The sequence below is a fragment of the Uloborus diversus genome, chromosome 5 (assembly GCF_026930045.1).
Source record: "Uloborus diversus isolate 005 chromosome 5, Udiv.v.3.1, whole genome shotgun sequence".
NCBI classification, from domain to species: domain Eukaryota; kingdom Metazoa; phylum Arthropoda; class Arachnida; order Araneae; family Uloboridae; genus Uloborus; species Uloborus diversus.
Window position 1 is genome coordinate 101,677,831 of NC_072735.1, and position 21,283 is coordinate 101,699,113.

Below are 21,283 nucleotides of genomic sequence, written 5' to 3' on the forward strand. Positions count from 1 at the left end.
TGTTTCGCTAATTTTCAAGAAATATATCAATTTTGGAAAATTTTTTGGAATTGTACTTCGTAACTCGAGTTATGCGCTCAAACCTTTAATACACAAATTTATATTAACTTTGTGTAAAAAACATTGTCATTTATAAACAATCTTCCCCAAAAATGTTTAAATTGTATCTGTAAATATGCTATAATGTATTTAAAAATATCATTTAAAATGCATATTTATTAACTAGATTCGAACAAATACTTTGTTTTTCAATGACTATTGTTAAATTACCTACTTTAAATTTAATAATAAGCAGTTTGCTGAATAAATTATTATCTAAACAGTATTATTTCGTCTTTCTACTAAAACAGTAAGTATATTTGATCAAATATCTGATTTAACCGTTAAACTTCGTCTTTTGAGATGGACAGTTCTTACAGAGAAGTATTTCAAATGCGAGCTACACCACGTTTTCTTTAGGAATTTCACAAGGATAATGAAACTAAATTTAAGAAACATTTTTATTTTATATTAAGACAGATCAATAGTAATTTCGACGAAATGTGCTTAAGATAACAACTGCTAAAAACTGAACTATTTTCCCGCTGTACAATTTTTATCTCTTATGTCAACATCTCAAGGCAAATTTCAAATGACATTTAATTTGATTTTATCTTACTTTGTTTCTTACAGTAGTAGAATAACAACATGAAAGGAATAAAATTTTATTATTTAATGCTAGGAAATAAGATATCAGCGTTATAAACATTTCACGAAATAGTTATTCTGTTTACTATTTCTACAAACGTAAAATGAATTTTGCATTTTAAGAAGCAAATGCATTTTAGTTTTTTTTTTTTTTCAAAGGATTTAGCTACTGTCTCATCCTATTTATTTTAAAATATAAAGCCAAATAAAATTTAGTATGTTTGGAAAGGTGAATAAATTATCAAAAGCTTTTATATACTTTGTTTTTATACATATATACTAAATCGTAAATTCTAAAAGAAGTCTCTCTTTACTCTTTATTCAGTTAAAAAATTTTAAACCATTTCTTTGTCGAAAGATATTCATTTAATATTTATTTCTATCTTTGTTCGATGTACTAGCTTTTTTTAACGTTATTATTTAATTTAAAATTAAAAAACATAAGTTTTTTCGAATGAAATTTAAATATTTATGCTCACTTGAATAAAGTACTAAAATTATTGCATTAAGATAACAGAATGAATGACTTGAGAAACTATTTAAAATTTTAGTTGAGAAATGTATTTCATCGCTATTTCGGACGAACATTTTAAAATGCTACGCATTTTTTTTCCTTTTTAAAAACTATTTTCAATGCAATGCAACTATAAAAATTTGGTTTTAATACCTAACCAAAAAATATTTATAGGTAAAGGCGCGATATTTAGTACCCCTTAAGCGTTTCGGCATTTAAGTATATATGTTACGCTCAATAATTCCAAAAAAAAAAAAAAAAGAATCTATAAAACACAATGAACTAAGTCTTCACATAATATTTAAACTTAAATGCCTGAAACGCAACTTTTTTCCGCTAAAAAAAAGTTTTAAAAAATGCATTTTTACAAGAATTGGAAACTACTGTTCCATTTTCGGCTTCATCTAATACACCTTCTAAACGAGGTAATAATGGGGTTAAAGACCCATCAATAAAAACAAATTTGGATTCATAATTGAATTAAGAAAACATAAGAATGTACGCATCTTTTTTACAAACTATTTAATTAACAAGTGTAAGGTTGATTTTTCAAGCCTCCAAACATATGTTTTTGTTTTTCACGACGGAGCACATTTTGTGTTTTGCCATGAAGGGACATTGTGGACAACGCTGCAATATTTCTCCATATTTATTTCCATAAAAAGGTTTTTGCCACTGAGATACCCGACATCAATGTCTTTTACTTCAATATTGGTTTGGAACGAAAATATTAACATTATATATGCCAATATGGCGATATAAATCAAAAAGAGCATTTACAAATAGTATTACAATATCGCAAGTCTCCAAAAATAAAAATACGTGCTCCCAAACAACAACGCAACGAAGTAGACTCATGAAGCTGCCACAATACAATAGTATTTTTGATCGTTACCAGAAAACATATCACCTTTGGCGGCACTTAGTCTGACCAAAGAAAATTAGGGGGACGAAATTTGGTTTCTTTATCCTACAAATACATTCCTTCATTTAATATTTAATAATATATATTTTGAAATTTATTTTAAAATGGACTATATTTAAGTGCAAAATCCAGCAGACATATAAAATATATCCATCGATATTGTTGTTATATAATTGTTGAAACATATAATAGGATATATGGTTTTTATTTCCTTTTACAAACTAGTATGTTGTGGCCATCACAAAACTTTCTTCTATATTTTTCTTTTTTTTTTCTGATCCCTCCCCATGCTTGACGAGGAAGCAATATTCCCAACAAAAACAAAATGACACGTGCAAAAACTTGACGACCATCCCAATGTCTGAATTATTGCAAGGGCAAAGCAAAAAGCGAAAATTGAAAGTTATTTTAAAAGCCTTGCTTGAATTAATTACAAATAATTTGTTTGTTAACAAACATAAGATGGCAACAGTTAAAAATTTTAAATCATTGAGATAATATTTCCGATCATTTCTATACAGTTAAAATCACGAGAAATATGCAGATGACAATCTATTACGATTCATCTTTCTTATTGTTGCATTAATAAAGCTATTTTTTTATTCTCAAAAAAAAAAAAAAAATCAACACCTCTTGGAGCGATTGGCGTCAAAATTGAACCAAAGCCTGTTTACATATGTATTCACATATATTCCAAATTTCAACCAGAACGTAGCATTACTTCTTGAGATAGGAACAACGGAAAAAAAGAACGGGCGATTGCGCTACCCACTTTTTAGCTGTTGACACCAAAATAAAATCAGCTCTTATACCCACTAAGGGCTACTTGCCGATAAATTTTTCTTTCATTCCGTTCATTATTTCTTGAGATACAGCAGTCACAATTGACGACAAAAAACGTTCTATAGCTCAACCCCCGTTTGAGGTATTGACACCAAAATTGAATCAGCACCTGTTCCTGTTAATGGCAACATATGGACCAAATTTTGTTTGATTCCGCCAGCTACTTCCTGAGGAATAGCAAGCACTCGTAACTCAAAAAACGTCCCATTGCTCCACCCCCCTTGGAGGAATTCGCGCCAAAAACCAATGGGCAACAGTTCACATAGCGGCACATATGTGTAGCAAATTTCGTTCGATTTCATGCGGTAGTTTTTGCTGTAGAGCGGCCACAAAAAACTAGTCACACACAGACGTGACACACACACACATACACACACACATACACACACACATACACACACACACAGACAGACATTTTCCAAAAACAGTCGAAATGGACTCAGCACACCTCAAAACGTTCGAATCCGTCAAAATTCGAAATTCGAAAATTTGCACGAATCCAATACTTTCTTCTATATATTAGATATAGAAGAAAGTAAAAAGGAAGTATTGTATTCGCAAAACAAATTTCACTCAAAAATCGACCTTAATTTCCAATTTTCTCACCCCCGAATGAATATTGAGCTTTTTTTCGACTCGACCACACGTGGATAAGTGCCTAAGAACGTATAGACACGCGAAATATCCATAATAATGATTCCGGAGCTAATTACAACGAATTTTCTCGTGACATCTGTATGCATGTATGTGCGTATATGCGGATGTATGTTGCATAGCTCAAGAATGGTAAGTCCTAGAAAGTTGAAATTTGGTACGTAGATTCCTAGTGCGGTCTAGTTGTGCACCTCCCCTTTTGGTTGCATTCATGTGTTTCTAAAGTGGTTTTTTGCCCCTTTTTTGGGGGAAATCATTGTTAATTTCGATGTAAACCCAAGTGGTGTTATAATTTGGCGGATACTTGGCGATATATCGGCAGTCTTTTGGTCGTCAAGTTTTTGTTGCCAACTTGGCGACAAATTTGGAGAATTTTTTAAAAAATTTGTTTCAATTTGGACTGTTGGTGATATTTAGAGAGTAAAATATTGAATCACATAAAATTGCCAATAATGGGGAAATCACATTAAATTGGAGTAAAAGGAAGTCATGTGATGCATACATCAACTCGTTTTGATTTGAAATCAATTCTTCTTCGAAGTGTCTAGTGAAGTACATTGAATTTCTGTATTTTGTATAATTTATCAAAAACCATGATGGTTAAATTTATGAATTTTATTGAAAATTCCATCGCTAAAAATACTTTATTCCTTTTAGCTGATAATTTTCCCACAGTAGTAACTCCCAACTTACCAAAATAAGTTTCTGGTCCAGAAATTCTCACATTACATTTCATTTTGGGCAGGGGGGGGGAGGTGGCAAATGTCGATAAAACTGTGCAGCAGACTGCATTTTTTTTTACTACTTTTATCTTCCACTCATGGCAATTCATTGCTAAGTCTTGTATTTAGCGGTTTTCTTAAACAATAAAATAACCTTCTGTCTCTAGCAATATTTTTCCAACAGAAGAGAGAAAATCAGAAATTGCCTTCCAGTACTTAAGTAATAAGTAGAGTTTTTAAAAATTTGCAATAAGGCACACGTGTATTATTCTAATGTTGAATTAATTATTATAAATATATCAGTTTTTTTCTTCACTGTAAAAAATGTTGTGCAACCTTACTCTATAAAATCACTGGCGGATTAGCTGTCTCCACTACTCTGGAGTATTGATATAATTGGTGTAAAGTTACATATCGCTTGTGGAAGGTTACACCAATGTAATGTAACTATAGCGTAACGTCTCACACATTCCTGCGTAAGGTTACACCATAACATTTTTGTATGCGTACAAAAATTAAGTTTTCATTTGACTTTCTTGAACGATTTATTAAGTTCATGCTTTTTAAAAACCAATGCACACCAATTATTTATTTATTTTAATATAAAAACAAGACAGTTTTATTTACTAAGAGGGGAAATGACCTCAGTGGGATCAGAACCCAGAACGTGAATCTCAGACAGTTCGCAAGCAAGAGCGTTTTTTTCGCTCGACTACATAGGTCGGTTTTGATTTTGCTAATAAGAGTCTACGTGCTCTTCGCTAATTCTGATCTTTACGCATGCGCTTTGAATTTTACTGAAAGCATAGTGCAAGGTTCCTCCAACAATTTGAATTTTTAGAACAATTATACTATGTACACAATTTAGAATTCGGATAACGTTACATTCATTAATACTGGTAACCTTACACATTTTTTTTACAGTGTTTAATATTTCAATCACGTCATTGGTTGTGCAAGTGAACTGGTAGTAATTTATTCCATTTTTATAACTATCTCCCAGAATCCATGGTGTGTTGATTTGTTGGTTGCGATGTGATGTAATATGAAACAAATATAAATTAAACTGTTGGTGTTGACAGTCATATCAACAGTATTTGTATAATAGGCAGTTTTTTGCAGTATTATTTGGGGTGAAATCTTAATTAATGTGCACTTATTTTGTCTGCATTTTATTCAGATACTTTTGTCTCAAAGGGTAGTAATTTTTAAAATACCATCGAACTTTACGCTTTATTTTTATATTATTTTTTTTTGCATGAGCTAAAACGTAATGTCGTGCCAAAATTACTAAAGCGAACTTAATCTCTCTATATATATATTAAAACATTGCGTCAAAAAAATGTAAAATTCTGTCTGTGACATGCCTGCGTGCAAAAGATTCCATAGCACCTACAGTCTTGAAATGTTGTTCAATATTACTTCGAGCCCCGGGGGGTTGCACCTAGTTCTTTTTAATTAGTTTCTTTGTAGTTAGTTTTTTGTAATTACCTTCTAAGCTAAAATTTCAAGTAAATTTACATTCCACAATTTATTGAAGGGTTGAAAATGTTCTTGCATTCCTCAGCATCATACGTCATTCAAAAGAATTTTCTTTTATGCATCAGACTGATCTTATTCCAGATTCCTCAATTAATTTTAACAGGAGATATAAGAGTTTCTAATTTAGTGATAGCCCAAAGCTCAACAGAATTCTAGTCCGGAGCTCAAGAGCAAACTATTACTAGAGACCAAGAATTTAAAAGTGACTTTGGTGCGTACAAAGAGGCCGCTTTGATGTTTACAAAGTGTCCTTCCGCTGTGATATATGGTAAAAGACTTTTTGGACTCTCAAGGAGGGATTATCTTTGATTTTTTTTTGCATAATTTTGTTATACGTATTTTTAACGCGTTCTTTTTATCTTTAGATTTGAGGAAGATTTAAAAATTTTTCAAAATGCAATGAGCTCTGTACTGAAACTCTATTTTCTTCTAAAGGGAAGCGCGATTGCTATATTGTTTTAATCGTAACGTGTATTTTAAACGAATTCTTATTCACAGGCACTTTAAATTGCCAAGGACCAAAGAAAATTGCGAAGCAACCTTCAGGATTTGGTGAGCGGCAGTAAGCAGGGGGCGGAGCCCCTAATAATGAAATTTAAAAAATACGTAAACTGACACTTGAATTTTTGGTATAACCACCACTAGTTTCATTGCATAACACTGCAATACACAGAAATAGTTGCTTTGTATGATGAATTGCTTTTTTTTAGTCCTATTTGGTGTGAAACAAGCTTTAGTGCGTGCTTCTTAGTGGGTCATTCTATTTCTATCGCGCATTTCGTGCACTGTTCTCCTAAAATGATGATGCGGAAATTTATTTTTAGACGCAACTGCAAAAATAGTTTTTTACCAATCAGGTCACAAAAGTTCATCAATTGAAACCACAGGAGAGTTAAAATATACAAAAAAAATTCTAAGTCACTATCCTAATATTTATCCAAAATATAAATAAATTTCAAAATTCTCCAAATTTTGCTACTTCTTCGTTTTTTACATAAGCTGGGATATCATACAAAAACATTTATTTCAGTTAATGTTTATACTGCAAAAATAAATAAATGACAAAAAATCAAAACTAGACTATGTACCATAATTAATCATGCGTAAATGTTAGGCGAACCAACCGGCAGTTTCTTTATTGAAATAGTTGTTTTATATGATATACGTTATCATCATTCCTTCCAGATGTTCACCGTGAAACGCTGTCGTAACTACACTTACGACAGTACGTATCGTAGAACTCAAGAGATATAGAGCAACAAAACATATGAATATATTCCGGAAATTATTTCGGGTACTTACTAGGACGCAGTTTCAAATTTGTGAGCAAACGGTTCTTGTAAAATAAGCTTCTGCCTATGAATTATTCAATGTCTATGAATTTCTAAGGACTTCCCTACTCTTTAGAATAGTCAAGTAAGCGACTATCTATTTATTCTATGCTTAGTAACTTTCCCTATTACATGTCAGATATCCTTCTTCGCTGTTTTTTCTTTAGCGTAGTATCACAAAATGATAAATATATGAATTAGTTAAAACTTCATAACCCTATGTAACAGGAAAATTTACGGAGTCTGTGACGAAATGCAAATGTTTTCCTTCTGAAAAACAGAACAGTTCATACAAGACAGTTTCTTTCGAAGTAAAAACAAGTTGAAGTTCAAGTTATTCAATTTATAACGACATATTTTTTCAATCCTAAATAAGATACATAGTTTTTATTATATTTTAAAGTGAGTGTGACATAAGGATTACATTTTCGAGAATGTTGTATTTGAACCTACAAATCAGCAAGTCATGAAAGCTCGTAGTATGAGATTTAGTTGCATAAATGGATAGATTTTAAATAGTATTGGAACTTTTTTCTGCATAAGGACAAAGTTTCTAATTATATTTCTGAAGTATTGCCTAGTAGAAAATCTAAAAAGAAAATTAAGTATTTTAAAGAAAAGGTCAAGAAAATTCAATGCATTTAATTCTCGTAACTTTTACAAACACGAGAAGTGTCGGATCTTAAACAAGCAAAAATATATAAAAATTTGCGACTAAAGGGAGAGCTCTGAATTTATTCGTGATAACTATTATTATTATTATTATTAATGTTGAGATTTTTCTTATATTTATTTTTGTTATTTACTTTTTTTCTTATTATTATTATTATAATTATTTCTTCTTAGTATTATTGTTTTTTCTTCTTCATCTTCTTCTACTTAATATTATTATTATTATTATTATTATTATTTTATGAAACGCAGCGTCTTTCTTTTCACTGATCACATCTAAATGAGTGAAAAACCTCAAACAGTTTGTTATAAAACCAGAATTAACAAATTAATGACAAATGAAAGTCTTGTAATTTTTTCCTTATCTATCACAAACGCTGTCGTTCGTGAGAAAATTACTGAAAATTAAATTTTGATACGATTTTTCTTGTTTAATAATAATAATTAAAAAAGAACACCGTTAGATCAGACACAGATTAATAATGGGATCAATATAAAATTATACTATTTGCATTGTTTTTATTCTTTTAACGTTTTTTTTTTTGTTTCATTGTTAGCAAAATGACCTGTAGTTGCCATTGTAATGTAATTTCGGTATAGATGTTTAACTTTCATACAACTAAAATTGAATAATCTGTTCTTTTTGAACGTTTACTTGATCATAAAAAAAAAAAATCAATTTGAGATTGCCACAGAAAGGTCACTACTATTGTGTTTCACCGAAACACGACTACTACCACTAAATTTAGTGCCTCCATTCAAAGGCAAATGTTCATATGATTTTGTGGATTCGAATTCACTCTTCGTAGTACATGCAGATATGTATGTTGCAATTTTAGACTTTACTTATGTTGAAATTTTTCAAGGGCTGCTCTAGATTTAAATTCAATACTAATTACCAGCAAATCCTCTTAGAAATCTTGAAACATTATTACAAATCTCGTGTGATATAAAATTCAACAATTACAGCTGGGCAATTCCACGGGTAACTGACTGACATTTTTGAAGCAAAACAATATGCTATATGTCACATTCCACACAAAATATTCATTATTTTAAAACTCTTTTCTCCTCTTGTTTAGTGTGCTTTTTAAGGTGAATCTAACGGTGTAGTTGAATTGTAAAAACAAATTTTGGTTGATTTTAAAGCAAGAGTTAAAAACATGGTAACTGCTTGGCATGCTGGCTTCATTAATGTCAGTCACAGTTACCATGGTTTTAACTATTTTTAGAAAACACCCAAAGAATAGTTTGAGATTTCAACTACATCATTAAGTTCAAATTAAAAAGAACAATAAACCATTCGAGAATATTTTGAAAATTATTTATATTATGCTTGGAATGTGACCAAATGCTTGTGAGTTTGCTTCAAAAATGTCAGTCAGTTACTCATAGAATTGTCCAGCTGCAATAATTTATCTGCGTATTGTATTTGTCGTGTTTAGCAATAACTATAAGGATACGATTCACACACGACAAACATTTATTCTTCAACTCTACAACTTTAACACTACAGATACATAATCTGATAATTTTTGCGAATAAGAATGGAACTCAAACGGAAACCATGGCAACCGCAATTTAACACAGCTTGGTAAAATATTAATAAATACTTGTTGCCAGGTTCAAGACACAACAGTCCCTCTGCGACTAAATATAACGTTACAAACCAAGTCTCTTAGGTGCTTTCCTAATTCTGGTCGAGCGTCGCAAAGGCACAGTAGTCGGGGAATTAACTTCTAGGCTCGGCTCAGGTGTAGGCACCGGTAATGGTGTTGATGAGGGTTCTGATGCAGGAATGGAACTATCTGGCTTTTCTACCTCACTTGAATCAGATATTGCCTCTGGTTCCTCAGTACATTCTGAAATTTTAGGAACACAATTTTCAAGAGTTGATTCAGTTGTCTCCAAGGATTGTCCACACTTCTTTAGCTGGTCAACATGTCGTTTCCATACTTCATTTCCGACTTGTACGCTATAACTCAAAGATCCATCACGGTTGATCACAGTACCTATCTTCCATTTTGGCAGTCCTGCATAATTCCTCACGGCTACTTTTTCCCCTTCGAGAAACTCACGTGTAATTTCTTCATTCAAGCAGTGAGAGCTTTGCTTTTGCATCACATGTTCTCTTACATTCGGTTTCAAAATATCGAGCCTGGTACGAATACATCGTTTCAAAAACAAGAAACTTGGAGTTTCACCTGTTAATGTGTGTGGGGTTATACGATACTGCATCAAATATCTCTGGAGTTTCACATTAATATCTCCAGGATCGCTTTGACTAGATTTCAATGATGCTTTAAAACCTTGAACTAACTTTTCTGCTTGCCCATTCGTAGCAGGATGATAAGGAGCAGAAGGTCTATGCTTAATGCCATTCATTTTCAGGAATTGACGAAATTCGTAACTTGTAAAACTTCGACCATTATCGCTCACAACCGTCAATGGAAGTCCATAATGGGCAAATAGAACTCTTAAGTATTCAATTGTTAAGTTCGATGTAATATTCTTCATTGGCATTACCTCCACCCATTTAGAAAATGCATCAACAACCACTAGAAACATTTTCCCCATAAATGGACCAGCAAAGTCGACATGAATCCTTTGCCATGGACCATTCGGCCATTCCCACGGATGTCGCTTGATTCTTGATGGGTCATTTCTAGTTGACACGCAAGCAGCACAATTTTGGACAAAACTAGTTATGCTCGAATCTATACCCTGCCAATAGCAGTAACTTCTTGCGAGGGCTTTCATTTTAACAATTCCAGGGTGTCCTACATGGAGCTCCTCCAAGACAGCTTTATGGTACTTCTGGGGAATGCAAACTCGATGACCATACATAATGCATCCTTGTTGCAAAGAAAATTCGGATTCTTTACCTTTCCAGGGTAAAGGCAGCTCAGTTCCAGTTCGTAAACTTTCATAAAGTTCAAACAGTTTGCTGTCAACTTTGGTCGCTTTAGCAATTTCACTTGCCGTAATTGGAAGCACTTCAACTTGTAAAATGTTAGCTGCATCTGCATCTGTAATATGCTCTACCTTCCCGGTTGACAATGGCAATCTTGACAGAGCATCTGCGTTTCCGTGATCCTTAGTGTTTCGGTACCTAATAGTATAACTGAAAGCTTGTAAAAACAGTGCATAGTGAACCATTCTTGTAGCAGAAAGACATGGTAAACTTTTATTTGGAGCAAAAATTGATACTAGGGGTTTGTGATCAGTGACTAAGTGAAAATGGCGTCCAAACAGGTACTGGTAATATTTCTTTACTGCCCAAACAATACTTAGAGCCTCCTTGTCAATTTGAGAATAATTGCGCTCTGTTGCTGTCAGGGATCTCGAAGCAAACATAATCGGCTTCTCCGAACCGTCTTCAGTAATATGGCTCAACACAGCTCCAATTCCCACTGGTGATGCGTCTGTTTGCAGTACAATGGGTAGCTTCGGATCGTAATGGCATAACACTCTTTCTGATGATATTTCTTGTTTTAGCTTCAGAAAAGTATTTTGACATTCTGTGGTCCAGCAAAATTTCGTTCCATTCTTAAGTAGTTTATTTAGTGGCGCTACACAAGTGGATAAATTTGGTATGAATTTTCCATAATAATTCACTAACCCTAGAAAACTCTTTAACTCAGAAACGTTCTTCGGAACAGGCGCTTTCAAAACTGCTTCAATTTTTTCTTGAGTTGTGTGCAGTCCAAATTTGTCGATTTTGTGACCACAAAAGTTTACGGAATCTTTGAAAAATTCACTTTTACTCTTGTTAACTTTAAGTCCATGTTCAGAAAGTCTTTCTAATACTTGTTCTAATCTTCTTAGATGTTCTTGATCGTTACGGCCCGTTACGGTGATATCATCCAGAAATACATGCACTCCTGGGATTCCGGATAACACTTGTTCAATACTACGTTGCCAAACAGTAGGGGCTAAGGCGATTCCATAGTTCATTCGTTTGTATCTGAATAAACCTTTATGTGTATTTATAGTAAGTAAATGACGATCCTTTTCATCAACCATCATTTGTAAATATGCCTCTGTTAAATCTATTTTAGTAAAAGTCTCTCCGCCAGCCAAATTCGCAAAGATGTCCTCGATCCTAGGTAAGGGATACTGCTCAATATTAAGTCCAGGATTTATTGTCACTTTATAGTCTCCACAAATTCGCAATTTTCCGTTTTGCTTTACAACAGGTACTATTGGAGTTGCCCAATCACTATATTTAACTGGTTCGATGATATCTTCTGATACTAATCTAACGAGTTCTGCTTCGATCCGTTCCTTTAAAGCAAATGGTACTGGTCGAGGCTTGAAAAATACTGGCTTGACAACAGGTTTCATTTGTAGACGACAGCTAAAGTTTTCCAATTTTCCTATCCCTGGAGTAAATATTTTCTCATGTTTTTGTAACAATTCTACTAGTTTATTGCTACGGGAGTCCGATTTGTAAGCACCAACGGTCTTAATTTCTTTCCAGTCAAGAGAGAAACTTCGTAACCATTCTCTTCCAAATACTGCACTCACTTTTTCATTTACTAAATAAATCTTCTTGTTGCTACTTTGATTCTTATACCGAACTTTGACATGTGCTTCTCCAGCGGGTATGATCACAGAGTTGTCAAAATTACGGAGTATCATATTCGTCGGTTTAATCACTACCAATGGACACAGTTTCTTAAAATCAGTTACATTCATGCATGTGACTGCGGCTCCAGTATCTAATTCAATGTCACACGTTTGGTCTTCAATAAAAACTTCCAAATATATTTTATCTCTTGCTTGCGTAGCAGATTTTACATTAAGAACAGGGGCACTGTCAGAACACGATTCAATTTGTTTCACAGTTTCAGTTTTATTTCTTTTTGAGCGACAGACCTTCGCCAAATGTCCTTTCTTTTGGCAAATTCGGCATTCCGTCTCTTTGTGTTTACATTCATGGGCTAAATGAAGCGTACTATCACACCTATAACATTTGCGAGATGATTTTGCTGCTTTTCTTTGAAATTCTGGTTTTTTAAATTTATTCGAAACAGTTTTAGCAACTTTATCTTCCGAACTATACAGTTTATTAATAGATACCATTTTATTTTGAATTTCATGCACATCACGTTGTGCCGATTCCATAGCAAAAGCAATTTCTTTCGCCTTTGCGTAAGTCAAATTATCTTGCGCCAACAACTTCTTCTGGATGTTTTCATTTCTTAAACCCATGACTAATTTATCTCTTAGCATTGTACTTAAATTCTCGCCAAAATTACAGTTCATCGACAATTTTTGTAATTCAGCGCAATATGTAGTAATATTCTCACCTTCTAATTGATTACGCTTGTAAAATCTGAAGCGTTCCGTCATTTCCAACGGTTTTGGATTCAAATGTTCAGTTAATAATGTTACAATGTCATCATACTCCAGATCAGAAGGAATTTTTGGCGTAGCCAAATTCTTCAATAATTTGTAAGTAGTAGCTCCCATTAAACTCAAAATGGCTGGTACCTTCTTAGTCTCTTCAATCTCATTCACTAAGAAGTAAGACTCAAGTCGTTCTACGTAACTTGGCCAATCTTCCACTGCAACATCAAATGACTCAAAATTAATGCTGGAAGATCCCATCCTCGTCGCCAACTTATTGTCGTGTTTAGCAATAACTATAAGGATACGATTCACACACGACAAACATTTATTCTTCAACTCTACAACTTTAACACTACAGATACATAATCTGATAATTTTTGCGAATAAGAATGGAACTCAAACGGAAACCATGGCAACCGCAATTTAACACAGCTTGGTAAAATATTAATAAATACTTGTTGCCAGGTTCAAGACACAACAGTATTCATCTATGTTACAAAGTTCGAATGTAATTCTGTGTCTTAAAAGGGTGTTAAATTACTTTAACACTGAAAGAAGCTTAACATTTTTTTATTGTTTCAAACTTTGCGTTTCCTATTAATTAAAGCAAATGAGAATGTTATCTCATTGCCGTTATAACATGAAACTTACTTTAAAAAATGTCATTGGCGATTACCTAGCAATGTAATATACTGACAGCCTAGTTATACCGTCCAGAGTCTGCATAAGGTACAACCGAGCTGATTGCAGATGTTAAGTGATTCAAGCTGAGAGTGCAAACAAACTGGTAGATAAAGTAAATTTATCTCACCAGCAAGAATCATGATGCGGTTCAAATTCCTTATTACAGACTAATGACTTCATAACGAAGATGAAACTACAGTCTCTGGATGTGATAACCGTGCTGTCTGTATATTGCATGTAGTTCTGCCATAGCCCTGGTTTAAGGGTGGCAACTTACTGCTTAACAATCAATTAGTTTTAGTTCCTAATTGTTAAACAAAGTTCCAACATACATAACAATACATTTTGAAAATGTGGACGATTAATAATGTGAGGATCCAAACGTAAAGAATTTTACAAAATCTCTTATAACATAGTGAACTGAGTTTATTTTACATGACAAATAGCTCTTTCTTGAAATTCTATTTTATCCTAAAAAAGTATAACGAGAAAAAAATAGTCTGTATCACCTAAAATATTTAAAAAAAAAAAAGATAACATAATTAAAAAAAAGGAAGATCGACAAAATAGCCACTCTGAAAATCATCAATCTCAGTCATTATTAGTATTTTTTAAATGACAGAAAAGTTTTTTACTCTGAAATATAACAAAAAAATTAAAATCTTTTTATTTTTACAGCATTTTTCTTGCGATTTAATTGAAAATTTCTTCTGTATGTTTGAACGTTAAAAGTGACATTTGGAAAGTAATTATTTCTTGGTTTATTTAAGGTAGTGACGTTTAACTTTTTTTTTCAAGCTGAAACTGTAAATCATTTTTGCTAATGATGTGTCAAGTAATTATTTTACCATTTAATAAACTTTAAATATGTTAGTCAAGAAAAATGTTTTTCTTATCGGCTAATTGTGGTGTTGCAAACAAAAGCAATAATAATAATTTCGCAAGATACGAATTATCTGAAAGAATTGCATTGGACATTTGAAGTCCATTGCATTGGAAGTTTAATAAATATTTTTCATGTTTTTTGAAATCTATGAGACAGCGCAATGGGATAAAAAAAAAACTGTAATTAAGTTATTTTTCTATGTATACATTTAAATGTATGTACGCTCGCTATCTAAAGCCCCATTTCGTTCTTCAAATCTAGTATTCGGCGATTTCACATTACTTGCCGTATTAAAAATAAATTTGGCATAAAATTCAATCATACCCTATAGTTCATAAGATCAAATTTTAATATTTGTAGTATTTTTCTTAGTTCTAGTTTTAAACAAAATAAATTCAAAAACAATTTACAAAATTGAAATTCTCTATTTTTCAAGTCTTATGTAAAGTTGTTAAGTTTTTAAAGTCCCTATTAAATATTTTCTCCCAAATGTATAAAAATAAAAATCAAGACTTTTCAAAATAAATAAATAAATAAATAAATAAATAAATAATAACATATTTAAGAAATGTAGGGCTTTTGAATTTATCTCACTAGCAATGCAATTTTTGCGTTTTCTGAGAACTGTAAAATTTGACTAAAATTTAGCATTAAAATATTTTACCTCAAAAATTGATTCTGAGACAGACATTTTTTAAAAGTGCAGATATTTTTAGTCTAATAATACGAATAGGACACGGTTTTCAAATTATAGGAAAAAAAAAATATTTCAGTGTGCCTTGACCTCGTTTAGTGGGCTCGCCCTCCTTACAAAGTATCGTTCTTAAACATTCACTGATCTATAAAAAATAAAGTGAAACAACTTAATTCTATTCATACAGACTTCAAATCTTGGAATTTTTCACATACTTTTAAATTAACAAGGAAAACAGAATGATTGACAAAAAAAAAAAAAAAAAAAAAAAAAAAAAAGACCCAAAAAAACTGAAGCCACATTCCAGCTTATAATAATCAAGACGAACTTATATGCATCTTATAACACTTTTATCAATTTTTTAAAGGCACAAATTTACTGCCAAAAACAAAAATAGTGTTTTAGTATAAGTTTTGTCATAAAATACATTGTTCCATCTTTATATACTCTAATTTTCAAAACAAATTTCCAGTTTATTCATTTTGAGAAAGCTAAGAGAGCTTAACTATTTCACTGTCCCACATTCTCTTAGTAATAAATTTAAATAAGTTGACTTCGTTGAATTTTTTTAAAAAGCATCTATTCTAAACAAAAAACACGTAGGAATTCCGGAGACGAATGAAAAATGGGAGATAACCAAATTCTTTTAGTTGATTTTTCAAATTTTCTATCTTGCTCAGTCAATTGAACCATATACTAACCTATTCTGTTTCGCTCATTTCTATTATTATCCCGAAAATCTCGGTGTAATTCTCAAGTAAAGAATGATATCAGCCCAGTACATTGTATGGGCGTTACCAATGTTATGTTTTGTAATAACTAATTGCAATTTCGTTTTACTTTAGCAGTACAAGGGTTAGTATGAAAACCGTTTTTTTTTTTTGAAAAAAAAATTTTTTTTTGGTTTAAACCGGGTTTATTTGGTTTAAACACTATTTGTAAGAAAAACAATTTCATTTTAGGAAAATCATGAAGATTTTGTGAATTATTTGTTAAGGAATGTTTAATATTCATATTTGTACCGAATTTCTTCGTAATTAATTTCATAATTAAAAGTAAAATCTTGTAATTTCATTTTCTCACGCTTAGATTTCTATAGGTGAATATTGTTTGAAAATCTTTAATTGTTATAAAAAATAAAATACGTAAATGGATCTTGGTATAAATAATCAAAGAAATAATTTCCTGTAATAGTTCAGACATTAATTACAAATAACCAGTAATAAATTCTTGCAAATTAATTTACTTATAATCATAACTGTTTACAATAAATAAAAAAATATAAGTAAAACTGAAATCACGCATTCTTAAGCATAGAAATAATTGTGTAATATCTACAAATGAATCATAAGGCTGATGTACATTGCACAACTCTAAAAGTCAAAAGATCAACACATATTTTGTTTAAAGTTAAAAAAAAAATGACAAATCATGTAATTTATTTACAATGCATCAGTGACAACAATTATAGAAACAAGACAAGCAGTTTTTAAGAAAATCATTATATTTTTCATTGTAGACATTATTTCTCTTGGTTTAATGTATTTAGGAACAGTTTTTTTTTCCATCAAAGAAAATAAAATCATTTCAATTAAAAGCCTCAGGATAAACTTAGATGAAAATACTTTAACATATTTTAATAATGAAGACTCTCATAAAAAATATTGTTTATTGATTATTCCACCATTCATACAAAAAAACTTCTTTTATTATATTGGGTTAAAAAAAGTTCTTTCGGAGGTGAAAATTTCGCATTATTTTTTTTATAAGAGAACAGAGTTACACGAATATTTTCTGTTTTCATAATTTTACATATTTTCTTTTCTTGCTCTGCCTACATCATCTATCGGGGATGCAAAAAGTGTTAGGTATAAAGCGCAATTTTATGCCTACTCGAAGTGTTCTTGGTCTTCTTTTGTTTTTTTTTTCTTTTTCTCTTGTCATTTGAATATTCTAGTGTTAAGATTTATCTATGCTATGCATTGCTTCAATGGTACATAATCTGCCTCAATAAATCTTAAGTGATCAAGCAAATTATGTTGTAAACGAAGTTTTACTCGAAATATGCTTTTTGGACTATTTTGAAATGCATAAGACTGAAAAATAATGCCGATAAAAAAGGAGAAATTGAGGTACTTGGTTTTTTTTGCATGTAATTTTAGAAAAACTTAGTTGGCCTCCCTTGTATATATTTATGTACGTAATAGGAAAGCTGCATAGATTTAAAAGAAAGAAAAAAACAAAATAAAAACTATTTAGCAAACTTACATTACCTTAAAAAATATAAGTTTCTAAATTTATTAAATCGGTAATTTTATGCTTTGCTAATTACTTAGCATTAATTAGATTTTACTCTTTGCAATAATATATACAATTTATGAAAACATTTGGCGGAAAACGAGGAAATTAAAAAAAGAAAAAAAGGTTTTGAAGAAAACCACATAGTTAAAAAAAACAAAAATACCCACTTGGTTTCAAACACATTGTTTAAACCATCGTGGTTTAAGTCAAACAACCCTGAGAAGTACATGGTTTTCGTTATTGTTTTTAAAATACAAAAAAAATATTACTCTCATAATTGAACACTCATGATTTTCTCCATAGTTTTGCAAAGAAAATGATAAGTGAAACAAAGTTAAATAAAATAAAGATTAAAAAAAATAATACTAAGGTCTGTTGGCCATTAACAATATTTCTTCACGTATGTGTTGGAAGTATCTCCTACATTAATCATTGGGAGTTAATAGAATTTCCTTGCGTGATAGAGGATTTGGGAGGGAAGGGGAGAGGAGTAGGGTAAATCGTTACATCACTTTCTTTTCATCTTTTCAATATAAAGATTTAACAGAAAAACAATAATAATTTTAATTATTATTTAGTTTGTATGCATCTGGCACATTAAATTTTGCTTTTTGTATGTAGTTATTTACTAATTTTTCTCTCTCTGCAGCTGTTATTTGAAGAACTTGCTTCAATCCTTTTTTTGTTATGACATTTGGTGGTTGATGCACAGTTGTACAATCAGTCTCGTCGCAATTAAATATTCGATGAGGCTCAAATTTAAAACGTTGATACACTTGTGCTAGTTTTTCATAAAAATAATCAACATTTGTGCGGTTAAAGCTGGTTGCTCTGGACAGACTGGTAGATTCATGGGGCACGATTGATAGTGAAGGGTTTCGCTTCATGAAACCATACAACCAGTCTAGGCCAGCCTGAAATTTTTCTTTCCAATTATTAGGCAAAGAAAGTTCTAAGATCTTTGCATATTGGTATGCCAGTTTTCTAGTTTCTACGATAGATAATCCATGATGCATTTTGGATGCAGTTATCAAATAGTCCACTAAAGATTTTTCTTGTTCAAATGAGAACACCAGGTTAGGAACACATCTAGAATTCAAAGCTGTGGTTCTCCCTTCATCAATATTTTTCTTAGCAGCAGTTAAGTGGCTGAACAAGGTCGATTTTTTTGTATCATATTTTTCAGCAGCAAATCTTATGGGGATGCTGTCATTCAATAAAATGTTCATTGCCTCTTTGATAGAAAAAGAATTTCTGATGATGTTATCAGTTTTCTTTTCCTTAACTCGAGTCATCTAAAAGGTAATGTAACAAAAATTAGCAATTCAAATTACTCAAAAACATTTCATAAAAATAAATTTGAATGTAGTCTGAGTTTTCATACAATGTAGAGAATTTTATGTATGAAAAGAAAGAAAGGAAACTTTTTTTTGTAAAATTTATGTATCTACATTCAGTTGATTTAAATTATATTTACAAGAAATTTAGTTAAAATAAAAATAAAATTTTTGCTTAATCTTGCCTTTAAAATATTGAAGGAGTCCACATTTAAATACAATTTTCTTTAGATAGAAATTTCAGAGTTGAAGCAATATTATAAAAATAGGTTTTAAATATTATTTAAAATTTAAGATTTCTTTTTATCTGTTAATTTAAAGAGAATATATTGATGTCTTCATCAATTTGTACCATATGATTTCTTTTAAGTTGTTAAAAGAAAAATGGCTATATTTTTAATACTACAAGTAAAATAATAAGGCAATTTGTTATTGTTTACAAAATTTGTTATTTAAAATATATTTTAGGTCTAATAATTTTACAATTTTATATCAAATGACTTAGGGGTCTAATGGGACATGTCCCATTAGTCCCCAAACCACTTTGCTCCACAATCCTACTGTAAATTAACTACTTGAAAATAACACAAAATGAGGATTGCGAATGAAGAATATTCAACAAAGCTTTGTAATAACAGGTATTAATGTTTTTTAAAAAAGAGATAAAAGTTGAATTAAAGAACTATTTATTCAAAATGAAAAATTCTTACCTTGATGCTTAGAAATGTCCTGCTCCTTGAAATCCAAATGCTTAATGAAAACGAAATGGCTCATAAATGAAGATATGAGTTCTAGTAGTGCCATCTATTAACTAAAAACCAAACTATAAACTGATTTATTTTATGAGAAATTCCACTTGTCCTATTAACCCCTCGTCCTATTAGCCCCCAGTCTCCCCTAAACAGATTTTTTTAAATTGGACGAATCAATTAATAAAATTAAACATCACAACACAGCTCAATAGGCGCCATAGGCAGCACTTTGAAGCAGGTAGCCAAGATAATATTAGCCATTGAAAAATACCCCTGATGAGGCCACAGGGTGTTTTGGGGTTATTGTTTAACCTTTCAATCCTTTTTTTATTATTCAACCTTTCTATGGCTAGAGTACGTATGTATGTGTGTGTGCCCGTGTGTGTTGGTGTTTTTGTAAGTATGTACCCAGACAACCACAATTATCTCTTAGACAAAAATGGACCCAAAAAGGTCCATGACATATCCAAATATCCATTGGATTTGACACACAGCTGATGGACATCTAGATCTGGTTATATCTATGGATATGGATTTCTCGCACATCTAAAAGATATCCAAACGGTTACATGTTTTGGATGTGGATATTCGGATAGCATATGGATGACTCTTCGATATCCCATATTTGGTCATGTAAATGTCCATGTATATCTACTTTTAGGATGCGTCTGAGATGTTTAAATTTTTTATATTGCTAGATTGTTTATACTCATCAGACCTTTGCGGAAAAATTGTCATATTTTAAAAATTTGCAAAATGATAAGTGTTTTTTCTTCTCTTTTAATATGTGCTCCAAACTGGGAATAAACTGCAACTTTAATCAACTTTCCTACTCGTGGTTCTTTTTGGAAAAACCTGGCTTGTAGTTCAGTTGCGCTGGTCACTTCAACCATTTGCACGATTTCTGAATTTGTACAATTTTCAGTTGGTAAATTATTTAGAATGATTCTTTATAAATTATGTTATTTTGTTTAATGTAGACTTTTTTTTTCTAGATAGATTTCTGTTAATGTTAACGATGTTCTTTTATGGCATAATGTAATTTTTCTAGCCGTGATTATTTGTCGATTGATCTTTTCCACACCATTACTTATTTTTTTAGCTGCATTTATTTGTTAATACTACTCTTTTCTAACTCAACGTAATTTATTCTATTCATGAATCATGAATTTAGGTCAATAGTGTTCTTGTCAAGCTTATTAAAACTATTGCAAGAATAATGCGAACGGTGTTTTTCCCCCTTGTTTTAATTACTGCTCATTTCTAGCATTACCTTTTTTAAATTTACCCATAATTTCATGTTATGGCGTTATTTTTCCATATATGATTGCATAAACAATGCAGAACAATAGCTTCAACCACTACTGTTGTGTTTTGAAAT